Source organism: Lactuca virosa, chromosome 5 (genome assembly GCF_052849685.1).
Source record: "Lactuca virosa cultivar CGN04683 chromosome 5, Lactuca_virosa_CGN04683_v6, whole genome shotgun sequence".
NCBI classification, from domain to species: Eukaryota; Viridiplantae; Streptophyta; class Magnoliopsida; order Asterales; family Asteraceae; genus Lactuca; species Lactuca virosa.
The window spans coordinates 63,832,584-63,844,828 of NC_136430.1; the positions used below are offsets into that span (position 1 = coordinate 63,832,584).

Sequence of the window (12,245 nt, forward strand, 5' to 3'; positions counted from 1 at the left end):
CAGTCTCATGGACTATCTAGGGGCCCATAAACTACTTTTACCTAGCCTTAAGCCAACAAGACGGCGTACGACACTTTTGTCCGTACAAAGCTTGATAGGGTGCCAGCTTGATGCTCGAGTGGAAACTATTATTGTAGGAAAACTCTACCAAAGGTAAGTGCTCATCCCAGTTACCTTGGAACTCCAGGGTACATGCTCTCAGCATATCTTCCAGTGTTTTAATCGTTCTTTCGCTCTGACCATCAGTCTACAGATGGTAAGTTGTACTCAGACACAATGTCGTACCCAATTCCTCTTGTAGACTTCTCCAAAATCTGGACGTGAAACGACTGTCATGATCTGATACAATCGTTAGAAGAACACCGTGAAGTCTTACCACTTCTTTCACGTAAGCATTTTATCCATGGACCACCTTTCGTTGGCTGCTATGAAGTGTGCACTCTTAGTGAAACGATCCACGACTACCCAAATCATGTCGTGACCGCTCTTCGTCATGGGTAGTTTAGTCACAAAATCCATGGTGATGTGTTCCCATTTACCCATGGGTACAGGCAAAGGTTCTAAACTCCCATACAGTTTCTGATGTTGTGCCTTACCTCTCGCACATGTCACACACTCGGCCACATACTTCGCAACATCGAGCTTCATCGTCGGCCACCAGTAGTAAGGTTTTAGGTCCTTATACATTTTTGTGTTGCCGGGATGAATTGAGTACATGGTCTTGTGAGCTTCTTCCATCAGAAGATCTCTTACTCATCCTGTCTTAGGTACCCAAATCCGATCTTGGAATACCTTCAGTCCTTGACTGTTTGTACCGAACACTAATGTTTTACCCAAACGTTCTTCCTTTCGGTCATTCTTCTCTGAAGCTTCTTCTTGCGCTTTCTTGATACTTTCCACAATCGTCGAGATAACTTCTATTCGCAACACTCTTGGCCTTCTTCTCTCAAGGTTGACTTTCCAACTGAGAGCATCAGCGACAACATTCGCTTTACCGGGGTGGTAAAGTATCTCACAGTCGTAGTCCTTGAGTAACTCTGGCCAGCGTTTTTGCCTCATATTCAATTCCTTCTGATTAAAGAGATACGAGAGACTCTTATGATCAATGAAAAGTTTGCACTTCGTGCCATAGAGGTAATGCCTCCATATTTTTAGAGTAAAAACTACTGCTGCCAACTCCAAATCATGAATGGGGTAGTTCTTTTCATGCTCCTTTAATTGTCGAGATGCGTATGCTATCACCTTTTGTCTTTGGGTCAGAACACAACCCAACCCGACTCCAGAAGCGTCACTATAGACCGTGAAGTCTTCAACTCCATCGGGTAGAGAAAGAATCGGTGCTTCACATAGCTTCTTCTTTAGCTTCTCGAATGCTTCTTCATGCTTCTCACTCAATGTATAAGTAGCTCCTTTATGGGTCAAAGCTGTCAATGGAGCAGCTATCGAAGAAAATACTTGGATAAATCATCGGTAATATCCGGCTAATCCTAGAAAGCTTTGAATCTCCGTGGGACTTTTCGGCCGTTCCCACTTCATCACAGCTTTGATCTTTGTCGGGTCAACCATTATCCCTTCTTGGTTAACCACATGACCCAAGAATTGGACTTCTCGGATCCAAAAATCACATTTGGAGAACTTTGCATACAACTTATCCTTCTTCAACACTTCTAACACTTCTCACAAGTGTCTGCCATGCTCCTCCTGGTTTTTCGAGTAAATCATAATATCATCTATGAACACTATCACGGATTTATCGAGGAATGGTTTACAAACCCTGTTCATCAGATCCATGAATGCTGCTGGAGCATTGGTTAGTCCAAATGACATAACCAAAAACTCATAGTGTCCATATCTTGTTCTGAATGCAGTCTTCTCGATATCCTGCTCTCTCACCTTCAGCTGATGATATCCTGACCTAAGATCGATCTTTGATAAATAACTCGAACCTTGCAGGTGATCGAATAAGTCATCAATCCTTGGTAAAGGGTACTTGTTCTTTACCGTTGCCTTGTTCAGCTCTCTGTAGTCTATACACATTCTCATGCTTCCGTCCTTCTTCTTCACGAATAACACCGGAGCTCCCTAGGGTGATGAACTAGGTCTAATGAAACTGTTGTCCAACAACTCTTGAAGTTGCATCATGAGCTCCTTCATATCCGTTAGTGCTAATCGGTATGGTGCTTTTGCTATTGGTGTAGTTCCTGGTAACAAGTCTATTCTGAACTCCACTTGTCTATTAGGCGGTAATCCGGGAAGATCTTCGGGAAAGACTTCCGGATAATCACACACCATGGGTATACTCTGTACCTCCTTTTTCTCCTTCTTAGCATCGATAACAAATGCCAAGTACGATGCACATCCCTTGGACAAACATTTACTGGCTTTCATCAGGGAGATGATTCAAGAATTTACTCTGCGTTTGTCCCCGTACACCATAAATGACTCCTTTCCACGGGGATTTACCCTTACCATCTTCTTCCAACATAATATCTCGGCATCGTTGGTGCTAAGCCAATCCATTCCCAGAATGATGTCGAATTCGTTCAACTCTATGGGTAATAGCTCTTCGTGGAATTCGTTTTCGTTTAAGTCGATGACGACGTTCTTAATACGATTACTAACAGGTACGGACTTTCCACTAGCAACTTCTACAATTAGGGCATTATCAAGTTTCTCTACAGGCAATGCTAATTTCCCACCAAATTTATGTGACACAAAGGAGTAGTTGGCTCCGGAATCAAACAGTATATTGGCTGGAAAACCATTAACAAGAAAGGTACCTGAAGCGATGTCTGCTGCCTCCTTCGCAGCCTCGAGCGTCATCTAGAAGGCTCTCGCCTTCGGCTTCGGTGGAATGTTGCGCCTTGCCGCATCTTTCTTCTTCGGGCAATCCTTAGCAATGTCCCCTTATTCACGGCATTCGTAGCACACCCTTTTGTTGGCGGTTCACTCATTGGTATAATGCCCTGTCTTCCCATACTTGTAGTAGGTCACCTCTTCGCTACACTTCCCGAAGTGCTTCGTCTTACACTTCTCGCACCATTTTGCTTCATTCCCTCCTCCTCCAAACTTCTTTGAACTGAACTTGCTATTCTTATTGGGTTTAGTAGACCCCTCGAACTTCCTTTTCTCGCCAACCTCAACCTTGCTGGCAGCTCTTCCCTTGATCATCTCCTCCACAGACTTGGCAGCCTAGATAGCCGCCTCCAGAGTAGGTGCTTGACGTGCCGGCACTGCATACTCCCATGGGAGTCCCTTGGCGTACTTGTCGATTTTTGTTACTTCATCTGGGACAAGACGCAAGGCGAACTCCGTCTTCTCTGTGAAGTTATTAGTCTATTTATCAATTGACATGCTCAGGAATTTGTTCTCTAGCTCGAGCAGGTTTTGGGCTGAGCAGTACTTGCGTTTGAACTGCACCAAAAACTCTGCCCATGTCAGTTGCAAGGGCTCATTGGGGCTCAAAGTCTTCCCCAGGCTGTTCCACCAACGCATCGCGCCTCCTTTGAACTGGCGTACTGCAAACGTGGTCTGCAACTTGCCTCTGCAACCACACGTCATGAAGGCTAGTTCCATCTCTGAGATCCAGTCCATAACTCCAATCGGATCCTCCTTTCCAGTGAAAGTCGATGGCTTGCAAGTCAGAAAATCCTTGTACTTGCATCCGTTTCTTTCGACTCCGTCGTCTTGCTTGTTCCTTCTATTCACCGGCGGATCAGCTTGACCAACGGTCCTGCTGTAGTTCCCCTCCTCAGACTGCCCTTCGTTCAACTCGGGCTCTTCGATTGGTATGGTAGCTTCCTCTCGATTTTGTTGGAGCAATCGTCTGGTTTCCTCCATTTGACGATCCAACATCATTTGGATCATCGCTTGCACTCTGGCCATCGTTATTGGCTCAGGAGCGGCTACCACAACCGGTATTTGCTCAATCACTGGAGGTTGGTTTCTGTTTCCATTTGCATTCCCGGCTCCACTGCGGGTTCTTGCCATTTTGATCTATACACCGAATAAGGTGAACTTAGATCTTTATTTAGGATAGTCGTTTAAACCGTCCTTATCACTCTGAAACTTTTACATGTTAGTTCTAATATCGTAGTCGTACGTTTAGAATCCTAAACACATAAGGTTTCCAGATCCCGTCGGCAACAGACCATAAATCTGAACAAATAACAGCATATCAAGCACAAATCATTTAGCACATAAAACCATTTTAGGCACAATTCCTAAAATAAGCTAGTGCTCACACCTCACAATCATTGCTTAGTATTCTAAGTTTAAGTCTAGAAATCCTACAAATTCCTAGTTCGCTTAAACTAATGCTCTGATACCAACTGTGACATCCCCATTTTCACGGCAAGAAAAGACCGATTTGTTTATGCTTTGTTTAAAAATCAGAGTAATAATTTAAATAAAAGAGTTGCGGAATTTGTTCCCAAAACAAAATTTATAAAGATTTATCAAAGCATTTCCATAGAAATGTATTTCATTAAAAAGACTCGGGATGTCATGTTCGATACAGATCAAAAGCATAAACAGTACAACATAAGCCTTACTACATTATTTCGTATTTACAGGCCTAAAATCCCTTATCTCTCATCCAAACACCTATGCTCATGCGCCACTACCTGTAATACAAGAAACTGAGTGGGTCAGACTTGGGAGCCTGGTGAGCACATAGGGTTTTCAACCCACAATAAATAAGTTTATTAACTTTATCAAACCAATCAAACCCGATTACCCCTTCCCGTTATCCTTACTTTACGTCCCTAAAACATCTAACACAAGGGACCTAGTCTAAGGACTTTCATCGGCGTGACAACACATGCTTCGGGGGTTCCTCAGCAATTCATGTCAAATAAGGCAACCATGTGGCAGATGGAGTACTGCTGGTGAGCATACAGTTCAAATAAACACCTATAGGTTGCGAGCCTGCTAGCGTTCCACTAGACTGTCTAGAATAGTCTGTGGTCGTCATCTATACTCCACTAGATGACTGGATCATCAATAACATCTATAACGAGGCCTCTCATTATTTTATTTTGTCACACAGCAACTATTACATCTACCCATGTTTTACCCAACACATTTTTTAGATATAAAATACATATACAGTTTAAATCATTTAAAACATGTATAAAATCGTTCATCCAGCATAGATAGCAAGTATACAGATAATATGCACACGTAGCACGTAACTTATATAAAATACTTCATATCTATGTGTAAGATGAAAGTAATTATGCACTCACTTGATTAGGCGGTGACTCTGCACTTGGATAGCACTTCGTTACTTTTAAAACAATGTCCTTCGACAAAACCTAGTATCATTACCATTAGGGTTTAGTCTAATATTTACCGAGACTAATTAATAGTCTAGCCATTATTACTATTATATAAGCGTTAAGCAACACTCTTATATAGCTCATAATAATAGCCCAAATAATTATTTTAAGGTCCTAATAATGTTACTATAATTAATTAGAAGCTATATTAAAAATAGCATAGACGTAGCTCACTTACAACGAGTTTTCTCGAAAACCGGGCTTCGCTTGGAGCAGCGTTTCCGAACTGAAAGACCCTTTTTCTCGGGACTCCGGGAGCCTCGGGGCTTCCTTCGGGTGCTAGGGGGTTTACCTAGGCTTAGGGAGGTTAGGAGTGGTAGAGAGAGAAACTAGTGAGAGAAAGAAGAGGTTTTGGTGTGATTTCCTCGGCAGCACTTGCAGCCTATTTATAGGCGCGAGCCTTCCGTTGTACGCTGGGCGTACAGTAGCACTACGCGGGGGATAGTTCGGATAGGGACGACAGGTGGCGAGACCTCGGTGGGGCGACGTGGAGCTTCCGAGACCAAGCGAATCCGAACGCGGGGCGTTCCTTCTACGCGGCGCGTATGCGAAGGGCAGGCATCATTCATCCGGAGCGAGGCGTGATCAGCAAGTGACAGCCTAGATCATGCCACGTCATCAATTTCGCATCAGTCTCGAAATTTTCCTTCCCGACTTCTAAAATTCATAACTTTGGTATACGAGCTCCGTTTTTGACGTTGTTTATATCCACGCATAGGCGGGAACGTACTCTACAAGTTTCGTTTAGACTCGGTCGGCTATTTTTTACTTTATTTTAAATTTATATTTTTAACAGGGGGGGACAGGATTGGTCCGTTAAAAGTCCATAACTTCTTCATCCGACTTCCGTTTTCGTCTGTATTTTTATCGTTACACTACTATTAACGAGATATTCGATTCTCATTTAGGTTTTGTCGGCTAAAAACCGCTCGATCTAATATTCGAACTTCGGGCTGTACACTGTTAAGCCGAAACTTCGAAAAATCATAACTTCCTCATACGAAGTCAGATTTGGGCGTTCTTTTTATGGACGCTCTCGGTTTAACATATTCTACGACTTTAGTTTAGATTGCTTGATATTTGCATAATTAGCCATATGTTTAGTATAGATTTTTATTCATTTTTAGCTAATTATGTGCATAATGTGGACAAAAGGTACTTAATAATGCTTAAATTGTGTTTTCAGTCCATAAGACATGCTTGGAAGTGAAAAGGAATAAGGAGAAGCAATTAGAGACCAAAGAATGAAGAAAAAGGAAAACACCCACACCTACTCGGCGAGTACACGGATCCACTCGGCGAGTTCATGAGAATGTTCCCGAAGAAAAGTCAAGAATCCTTGCCGTACACGGATTTTACACGTTTACTCGGCGAGTACACGACCTACTCGCCGAGTTGCCCCTGTTTTGTGATAAGTATAAATAGCGGATCTTAATCCGAATTGGGGACTTTTCTGGCTTTTGGGGAGATACACCTGCGATTGAAGAACCCTAACCTTTGATCTTTTGAAGACTCAAGGCGAATTAGGTTATATTTTCCACTTAATCTTAGGATTGAATCATGTCTAGCTTAGTTAAATTCGTTTTTGAGCTTGTTTCCACTGTAATCACGAGCTAAATTCGTGTTGTTTCTGTTTAGGAAAAACCAAGTTACTCCTATGGTTTGATTATTACTTTTATTGATTGTTTATTGGTGATTTCATTAAATTAAGTTTGTTAAAGAACCTTATGCATTAACCACAACTATTTTCTGTTAATTGGAAGACAATTAAGCTGCATGAACATCTCTTAGTTGTTAACCTCATATGTTTATGTGAACACTTTATCATATGTCTAGGAATAATGAACATGAAACTAGGATTAATTAGAGAATGGGTAAATTAATGTGTGAGCTTGTTTGAGAAACCAACAAACAAGAGGTTAATTGAAACACCAACTTGATTAACCAATTACAAATCTTATTTAATCCAAATAATTGAACTAGGTAATTAATTAGTTTAAACAATTGGCCACTGCTTGAATTGATTAATTGTCTAAGGGTTAGTAATAGTGAACATGAATCTAACCACTATAGTTGGTAACCAATAACAATTAATCTATCATATTATTATAAAAATAACCATAGGAGTGAATTGGTTGGACCTAAACAGAAACTCTTTATCAAAGTTGGTGAATTTTTACTTGTTTTTTTTAGTTAGTTGTTAGTTGATCACTTGTTAGGTGGTGTGTTTAAGTTTCTAGTCTTGTAAAACTAGAGAAAAACCTTTACTTTTGATACTTGCTTAGTTAAAATTAGTTATTAGTTTAATTTCCGTTCCCTGAGTTCGACACTCTACTTATCCAACTATACCACTAAAAGATAGGTTCACTGCCTTTGTGTGCTAAATTTATAATTTAAAAGTAGGATTAAAACCAGTGCATTTTACACACATCATTGCTGAGGCTAAAAATCATTCTATCGTAAATTCACTATTTACGCTTCCCGGTGCCGTGCCGGTTCCGTCGCGAAACTTCGACGGGTCCTAACTTCTTCGTTATAACTCGGATTTCGGCGTTCTTTATATCCCCGGAATCCTTGTTTCGACCACTACAACTTTATGTAAAGATATCGGATTTATCTCACACTTTAATTTTGACCCTTATTTTTATTCTTTATTAATTATATCTTTATAATTAGGTATAAAGTACATAAATTCACATAATTCACATAATACTCAAATAATTCATCTTTATTACTTCAAAAATAGTTACAATAGTTGACCTAGACTATTACATCATCTATTAAGGCTTAGCCCTGAAACGCGGGCGTTACACTTAGTATAGTTATTTTATACAAATATTTGTATATTAGGGAATGATACAGATAAGTATAGAATAGATAGCAGATCCAGTATCTTTGTTATGAATATCGGTTGTTAGTATAGATAAGATACAATACCTTAAAACTAATTCCTAATCTTATCGATCCTTTGTGTGAGTTTTTCTTGCACAAAGTTAATTTTTTTTAGTAATTCAGTAAGTAGGTTAGGTTTTAGAATTTATTAGTTTTTACAAGTTTTTATTCAGTTTTAAATTTTTCTGTTTCATACAGCCTACTCGCCGAGTGCACTCGAAGCTACTCGGCGAGTTCACTGCTGTTTGACAGTTTTAGTTTTTTTTTTATTTATTTTTTTTTGTTCTTTTTACGCGTTTTTCTTGTTTATTTGCAGGATTTTCATGACCAGAGGATCCAACACTCCACTGGTACCTCCTTTTGAAGACCCAAAATCCGCATTGAGAAAGAACAAAGGCAAAGACGTTGAAAGCTCGAATACACCCAAGAAGTCGCCTTTGTCTAGCTTGAAGAATGTTTTTGGGAAGAAGAAGGGCAGCAAATCAGGAGCATCCAGCGCCTCTTTAGCAAGCGAAGACCAAATCAGAGAGGATACCGAGTACGAAACCGAAGGAGAAGAAGACCCTACATTCGGGCACGTTTCCGAGTCCGACGACGAATTAGCTATTCTCATGGCTAACATTGATGAAGTCCCCATGGGGGAATGGAAGAAGAGGATACGCAATGATACCGGACCGGGACTTGTGCAACCCGCAATTCCCGTAACCGCCACTTTTGAGCTTAAGGGCCACATTCTTGCTGTTCTCAAGGAGATCCCCTTCTACGGAAAAGACCACGAAGATGCTTACAAACACTTGGATGAAGTCAATGATGTAGCTGACTATTTGGGCGTTCTTTTTATGGACGCTCTCGGTTTAACATATTCTACGACTTTAGTTTAGATTGCTTGATATTTGCATAATTAGCCATATGTTTAGTATAGATTTTTATTCATTTTTAGCTAATTATGTGCATAATGTGGACAAAAGGTACTTAATAATGCTTAAATTATGTTTTCAGTCCATAAGACATGCTTGGAAGTGAAAAGGAATAAGGAGAAGCAATTAGAGACTAAAGAATGAAGAAAAAGGAAAACACCCACACCTACTCGGCGAGTACACGGATCCACTCGGCGAGTTCATGAGAATGTTCCCGAAGAAAAGTCAAGAATCCTTGCCGTACACGGATTTTACACGTTTACTCGGCGAGTACACGACCTACTCGCCGAGTTGCCCCTGTTTTGTGATAAGTATAAATAGCGGATCTTAATCCGAATTGGGGACTTTTCTGGCTTTTGGGGAGATACACCTGCGATTGAAGAACCCTAACCTTTGATCTTTTGAAGACTCAAGGCGAATTAGGTTATATTTTCCACTTAATCTTAGGATTGAATCATGTCTAGCTTAGTTAAATTCGTTTTTGAGCTTGTTTCCACTGTAATCACGAGCTAAATTCGTGTTGTTTCTGTTTAGGAAAAACCAAGTTACTCCTATGGTTTGATTATTACTTTTATTGATTGTTTATTGGTGATTTCATTAAATTAAGTTTGTTAAAGAACCTTATGCATTAACCACAACTATTTTCTGTTAATTGGAAGACAATTAAGCTGCATGAACATCTCTTAGTTGTTAACCTCATATGTTTATGTGAACACTTTATCATATGTCTAGGAATAATGAACATGAAACTAGGATTAATTAGAGAATGGGTAAATTAATGTGTGAGCTTGTTTGAGAAACCAACAAACAAGAGGTTAATTGAAACACCAACTTGATTAACCAATTACAAATCTTATTTAATCCAAATAATTGAACTAGGTAATTAATTAGTTTAAACAATTGACCACTGCTTGAATTGATTAATTGTCTAAGGGTTAGTAATAGTGAACATGAATCTAACCACTATAGTTGGTAACCAATAACAATTAATCTATCATATTATTATAAAAATAACCATAGGAGTGAATTGGTTGGACCTAAACAGAAACTCTTTATCAAAGTTGGTGAATTTTTACTTGTTTTTTTTAGTTAGTTGTTAGTTGATCACTTGTTAGGTGGTGTGTTTAAGTTTTTAGTCTTGTAAAACTAGAGAAAAACCTTTACTTTTGATACTTGCTTAGTTAAAATTAGTTATTAGTTTAATTTCCGTTCCCTGAGTTCGACACTCTACTTATCCAACTATACCACTAAAAGATAGGTTCACTGCCTTTGTGTGCTAAATTTATAATTTAAAAGTAGGATTAAAACCAGTGCATTTTACAGACATCATTGCTGAGGCTAAAAATCGTTCTATCGTAAATTCACTATTTACGCTTCCCGGTGCCGTGCCGGTTCCGTCGCGAAACTTCGACGGGTCCTAACTTCTTCGTTATAACTCGGATTTCGGCGTTCTTTATATCCCCGGAATCCTTGTTTCGACCACTACAACTTTATGTAAAGATATCGGATTTATCTCACACTTTAATTTTGACCCTTATTTTTATTCTTTATTAATTATATCTTTATAATTAGGTATAAAGTACATAAATTCACATAATTCACATAATACTCAAATAATTCATCTTTATTACTTCAAAAATAGTTACAATAGTTGACCTAGACTATTACATCATCTATTAAGGCTTAGCCCTGAAACGCGGGCGTTACACTTAGTATAGTTATTTTATACAAATATTTGTATATTAGGGAATGATACAGATAAGTATAGAATAGATAGCAGATCCAGTATCTTTGTTATGAATATCGGTTGTTAGTATAGATAAGATACAATACCTTAAAACTAATTCCTAATCTTATCGATCCTTTGTGTGAGTTTTTCTTGCACAAAGTTAATTTTTTTTAGTAATTCAGTAGGTAGGTTAGGTTTTAGAATTTATTAGTTTTTACAAGTTTTTATTCAGTTTTAAATTTTTCTGTTTCATACAGCCTACTCGCCGAGTGCACTCGAAGCTACTCGGCGAGTTCACTGCTGTTTGACAGTTTTAGTTTTATTTATTTATTTATTTTTTTTTGTTCTTTTTACGCGTTTTTCTTGTTTATTTGCAGGATTTTCATGACCAGAGGATCCAACACTCCACTGGTACCCCCTTTTGAAGACCCAAAATCCGCATTGAGAAAGAACAAAGGCAAAGACGTTGAAAGCTCGAATACACCCAAGAAGTCGCCTTTGTCTAGCTTGAAGAATGTTTTTGGGAAGAAGAAGGGCAGCAAATCAGGAGCATCCAGCGCCTCTTTAGCAAGCGAAGACCAAATCAGAGAGGATACCGAGTACGAAACCGAAGGAGAAGAAGACCCTACATTCGGGCACGTTTCCGAGTCCGACGACGAATTAGCTATTCTCATGGCTAACATTGATGAAGTCCCCATGGGGGAATGGAAGAAGAGGATACGCGATGATACCGGACCGGGACTTGTGCAACCCGCAATTCCCGTAACCGCCACTTTTGAGCTTAAGGGCCACATTCTTGCTGTTCTCAAGGAGATCCCCTTCTACGGAAAAGACCACGAAGATGCTTACAAACACTTGGATGAAGTCAATGATGTAGCTGACTATTTTAATGTTCCAAACGTGCCTCGCGAAACTCAGCTACTTCGCATGCTTCCGGTTACATTGAAGGGTGCTGCAAAGGATTGGCTCAAGTCACTTCCCCCCAGATCCATCACTACATGGGCCAAGATGAAAGAAGAGTTTATGGATCAATTCTGCCCACCCTCCAAGATATCTAAGTTAAAGAAATCCATAGCCAACTTTGAACAACAAGCTGGAGAGTCACTTTATGAAGCTTGGGAGAGGTACAAGAGTTTACTAAGGAATTGCCCACATCATGATCTTAATAGTCAACAAGAAGTCTCCATTTTCTATGATGGAGTGAATGTTACAACAAGGCAATTACTTGACTCGCAAGGTCCACTCACAAAGAAAGCACCCCCGGTGATAAAGCAACTAATTGAAGAATTCTCTAAGCATTCTAGAGAATACCACAATCCAAGGAATGATGTGACAAGGGGATCAGCTTATGCAGCTTCAGAAGAT

At 39.7% G+C, this 12,245-nt stretch overlaps 1 non-coding gene across 1 annotated transcript; it reads right to left on the reverse strand.

Annotated features, from left to right (window-relative positions):
• Positions 1 to 11,936: 11,936 nt before the first annotated feature.
• Positions 11,937 to 12,043, reverse strand: LOC145118022 (small nucleolar RNA R71). Its single transcript, XR_013713007.1, has one exon. It is a non-coding gene; the product is annotated as a small nucleolar RNA R71 (small nucleolar RNA).
• Between the last annotated feature and the right edge of the window lie 202 nt (positions 12,044 to 12,245).